Here is a 5,247-nt window from a genome sequence, read left to right on the forward strand (position 1 = left end):
AAACATGACTGGAAATAAATCACTAAAAGTAGTTTTTATACTAAACTAGTGGCTAAGGTTATAGAAGATAAGTAATTGATGCAGAAATCCACTTCCGGGCCCACTTGCTGTGTGTTTGGGCTGAGCATTGAGCTTTCATGTGTAGAGACTCTTTTTGGAGTTAAACGCCAGGTTGTAGCCTGTTTCTGGCGTTTAACTCTGATTTGCAGCCTATTTCTGGCGTTTAACTTCAGAATAGGGCAAGAAGTTGGCGTTTGAACGCCGGTTTGCGTCATCAAAACTCGGGCAAAGTATGGACTATTATATGTTGCTGGAAAGCCCTGGATGTCTGCTTTCCAACGCAATTTAGAGTGCACCAATTAGGTTTTTGTAGCTACAGAAAATCCATTTCGAGTGCAGGGAGGTCAGAATCCAACAGCATCTGTAGTCCTTCTTCAGCCTCTGAATCAGATTTTTGCTCAAGTCCCTCAATTTAAGTCAGAAAATACCTGAAATCACAGAAAAACTCACAAACTTATAGTAAAGTCCAGAAATGTGATTTTTATTTAAAAACTAATAAAATATACTAAAAACTAAATAAATCATTCTAAAAACTTCTTAAAAACAATGCCAAAAAGCGTATAAATTATCCACTCATCACAACACCAAACTTAAATTGTTGCTTGTCCCCAATAAACTAAAAATCAAATAGGATAAAAATAAGATAATATACTATAAATTTCAAAATACCAATGAAACTTAGCTCCATTCAGATGAGCGGGACTAGTAGCTTTTTGCCTCTGAACAGTTTTGGCATCTCACTTTATCCTTTGAAGTTCAGAATGATTGGCATCTATAGGAACTCAAAATTTAGATAGTGTTATTGATTCTCCTAGTTCAGTATGTTGATTCTTGAATACAGCTACTTTATGAGTCTTGGCCGTGGCCCTAAGCACTTTGTTTTCCAGTATTACCACCGGATACATAAATGCCACAGACACATAACTGGGTGAACCTTTTCAGATTGTGACTCAGCTTTGCTAGAGTCCCCAATTAAAGGTGTCCAAGGTTCTTAAGCACATTTTTTTTGCTTTGGATCACGACTTTAACCGCTCAGTCTCAAGCTTTTCACTTGACACCTTCACGCCACAAGCACATGGTTAGGGACAGCTTGGTTTAGCTGCTTAGGCCAGGATTTTATTCCTTTGGTCCCTCATATCGATTAATGCTCAAAGCCTTGGATCCTTTTTACCCTTGCCTTTTAGTTTAAAGGGTTACTGGCTTTTTGCTCTTGCCTTTTGGTTTAAAGAGCTCTTGGCTTTTTCTACTTGCTTTTTCTTTTTCTTTCTTTTTTTTCGCCTTTTTTTTTGCAAGCCTTGTTCTTCACTGCTTTTTCTTGCTTTAAGAATCAATTTTATGATTTTTTAGATTATCAATAACATTTCTCCTTTTTCATCATTCTTTGAAGAGCCAACAATTTTAACATTCATAAACAACAAATTTCGAAGACATATGCACTGTTCAAGCATTCATTCAGAAGACAAAAAGTATTGTCACCACATCAAAATAATCAAACTAATTTCAAGGATGAATTCGAAATTCATGTACTTTTTGTTATTTTGTAATTAAAATATTTTTCATTTAAGAAAGGAGATAGATTCATAGGACATTCATAGCTTTAAGACATAGACACTTAAACACTAATGATATTGTAATAAAGACACAAACATAAATAAATATAGAGCATAGTAAAAGAAAAATAGAAAAATAAAGAACAAGGAAATTAAAGAACGGGTCCACCTTAGTGATGGCGGCTAGTTCTTCCTCTTGAAGATCTTATGGAGTGCTTTAGCTCCTCAATGTCTCTTCCTTGCCTTTGTTGCTCCTCCCTCATAGCTCTTTGATCTTCTCTAATTTCATGGAGGAGGATGGAATACTCTTGGTGCTCCACCCTTAGTTGTCCCATGTTGGAACTTAATTCTCCTAGGGAGGTGTTAATTTGCTCCCAATAGTTCTGTGGAGGAAAGTGCATCTCTTGAGGCATCTCAAGGATTTCATGATGAGGAATTTTCTCATGCTCTTGTTGAGGTCCATGAGTGGGCTTTTTTGTTTGCTCCATCATTTTCTTAGTGATGGGTTTGTGAGATGAATCTCTCCATCTTCCATGACTCAGAGATGGAAGCAATAGCCTTCCCTTTCCTCTTTTTTGAAGTTTCTCTGGCCTTAGGTGCCATTATTGGTTATAGGAAAAACAAAAAGCAACGCTTTTACCACAACAAACTTAAAATGTTTGCTCGTCCTCGAGCAAAAGAATAAGGAAAATAGTAGAAGAAGAAGAAAATGGAGGAGATGGAGGGGAGGTGTGTATTCGGCCAAGGGGGAAAGAAGTATTTGTAATGTGTGAAAATGAGGTAGAGTTGAGGGGTTTATATAGGGTTAGGGGAAGGGTTGGGTTTCGTGTATTGTTGTTGGGTTTGGGAAGAAAATTATTTTGAATTTGGAGGTAGGTGAGGTTTTTGGGGAAGAGTGGATGGATGTGAGTGGTTAAGGATATTTGGGGAAGAGTTATGGATGTGATTGGTGAGGGGTATTTGGGGAAGAGTGTTATGAAAGGGTGTGAAGAGGAGAGAAGAAGAGGTGGGGTAGGTGGGGATCCTGTGGGGTCCACAGATCTTGAAGGGTCAAGGACTTATCATCCCTACTCCATTTAGGCGTGTAAATACCCTTAGAGTGCAATCCTGGCGTTTAACGCCAGACTGCTGCTTGTTTATGGCGTTAAACGCCAGCTTTTCTCCCTTTATTGGCGTTTAACGCCATGTTGGTGCTTGTTTCTGGCATTAAACGCCAGACTGTAGCTTGTTTCTGGCGTTTAATACTAGCTTGATGCTTCTTTCTGGTGTTAAACGCCAGTCTGATGCTTCTTACTGGCGTTTAAATACCAGTAAGATCTTCTTTCAGGGTGAGCTATTTTTAATGATATTTTTCATTTTGTTTCTGAAATTTCAGTTGTTTTTGTGACTTCACATGATCATCAACCTAAAGAAAACATAAAATAACAATGAAAAAGAAATAGATATAATTAAATAACATTGGGTTGCCTCCCAATAAGCGCTTCTTTAATGTCAATAGCTTGACAGTGAGCTCTCGCGGAGCCTCACAGATAATCAGAGCAAGGTTGGGGCCTCTCAACACCAAACTTAGAGTTTGGTTGTGGCCTCTCAACACCAAACTTAGAGTTTGGTTATGGCCTCTCAACACCAAACTTAGAGTTTGAATGTGGGGGTTTTGTTTGACTATGTATTGAGAGAAGCTTTTCATGCTTCCGCTCCATGGTTACAGAAGGAGAACCTTGAGTCTTGAATAAAAAGTAGTCCTCATTCAACTGAAGGACCAACTCTCCTCTGTCAACATCAATCACAGCTTTTGCTGTGGCCAGAAAGGGTCTGCCAAGGATGATGGATTCATCCTCATCCTTCCCAGTGTCTAGGATTATGAAATCAGTAGGGATGTAAAGGTCTTCAACCTTCACTAGCACTTCCTCTACTAGTCCATAAGCCTGTTTCATGGATTTGTCTGTCATTTCTAGTGAGATTCTTGAAGCTTGTACCTCGAAGATTCCCAGTTTCTCCATTACAAAGAGTGGCGTGAGGTTTATCCTTGACCCCAAGTCACACAGAGCCTTCTCAAAGGTCATGGTGCCTATGGTACAAGGAATGAAGAATTTTTTGGGATCCGGTTTCTTCTGAGGTAATGTCTATCTCATTAATGCACTCAGTTCATTGGTGAACAAGGGGGGTTCATCCTCCCAAGTCTCAGTACCAAATAACTTGGCATTCAGCTTTATGATTGCTCCTAGATATTTAGCAACATGCTCTTCAATGGTATCTTCATCCTCTTCAGAGGAAGAATATTCATCAGATCTCATGAATGGCAGAAGGAAGTTCAATGGAATCTCTATGGTCTCTGTATGAGCCTCAGATTCCTTTGGTTCCTCAAAGAGAAACTCCTTTCTGTCCAGAGAACGTCCCATGAGGCCTTTCTCACTGGGACTCACATCCTCCTCACTCTCTCCAGGTTCAGCCATGTTAGATATGGTTATGGCCTTGCACTATCTCTTGGGATTTTTTTCTGTATTGCTTGAGAGAGTACTGGGAGGAGTTTCAGTAATCTTCTTACTCAGCTGACCCACCTATGCCTCCAAATTTCTAATGGAGGACCTTGTTTTATTCTTGAAACTTAGTATGGTCTTGGATATATCAGAGACTATGGTTGCCATGCCAGAATGGCTCTGTTTAGAGTTCTCTGTCTGTTGCTGAGAAGATGATGGAAAAGGTTTGCTATTGCTAAACCTATTTCTTCCACCATTATTATTAAAGCCTTGTTGACGCTTCTGTTGGTCCTTCCATGAGAGATTTGGATGATTTCTCCATGAAGGATTATAGGTGTTTCCATAGGGTTCTCCCATGTAATTTACCTCTACCATTGCAGGATTCTCAGGATCATAAGCTTCTTCTTCAGAAGATGCTTCCTTAGTACTGTTGGATGCAGCCTACAATCCATTCAGACTCTGAGAAATCATATTGACTTACTGAGTCAATATTTTATTCTGAGCCAATATGGCATTCAGAGTATCAATTTCAAGAAACTCCCTTCTTCTGAGGTGTCACATTGTTCACAGGATTCCTCTCAGAGGTGTACATGAACTGGTTATTTGCAACCATTTAAATGAGTTCCTGAGCTTCTGCAGGGGTTTTCAGATGAAGAGATCCTCCTATAGAATGGTCCAATGACATTTTTGACAACTCAGACAAACCATCACAGAATATACATATGATGCTCCATTCTGGAAGCATGTCAGTAGGACACCTTTTGATCAGTTGCTTATATCTTTCCCATGCTTCATAGAGGGATTCTCCTTCCTTCTGTCAGAAGGTTTGGATTTCCACTCTAAGCTTGCTCATCTTTTGAGGTGGAAAGAATTTGGCCAGGAAAGCACTGACCAGCTTATCCCAAGAGTTCAGGCTTTCCTTAGGTTGTGAATCCAACTATGTTCTAGCTCTGTCTCTTACAGCAAAAGGGAAAAGCATAAGCCTGTAGACCTCGGGATCAACTCTATTGGTCTTGACAGTGTCACAGATTTGTAAGATTTCAGCTAAAAACTGATGCGGATCTTCCAATGGAAGTCCATAAAACTTGCAATTCTGTTGCATTAGAGAAACTAATTGAGGCTTAAGCTCAAAGTTGTTTGCTCCAATGGCAGGAATTGAG

At 39.5% G+C, this 5,247-nt stretch overlaps 1 non-coding gene across 1 annotated transcript; it reads left to right on the forward strand.

Moving 5' to 3' along the window:
• The first annotated feature begins 4,826 nt into the window (after positions 1-4,826).
• Positions 4,827-4,934, forward strand: LOC148580240 (small nucleolar RNA R71). Its single transcript, XR_015895617.1, has one exon. It is a non-coding gene; the product is annotated as a small nucleolar RNA R71 (small nucleolar RNA).
• Positions 4,935-5,247: the final 313 nt, after the last annotated feature.

This window comes from Arachis ipaensis, chromosome B10, assembly GCF_059453495.1.
Source record: "Arachis ipaensis isolate K30076 ecotype BB chromosome B10, ASM5945349v1, whole genome shotgun sequence".
NCBI lineage: Eukaryota > Viridiplantae > Streptophyta > Magnoliopsida > Fabales > Fabaceae > Arachis > Arachis ipaensis.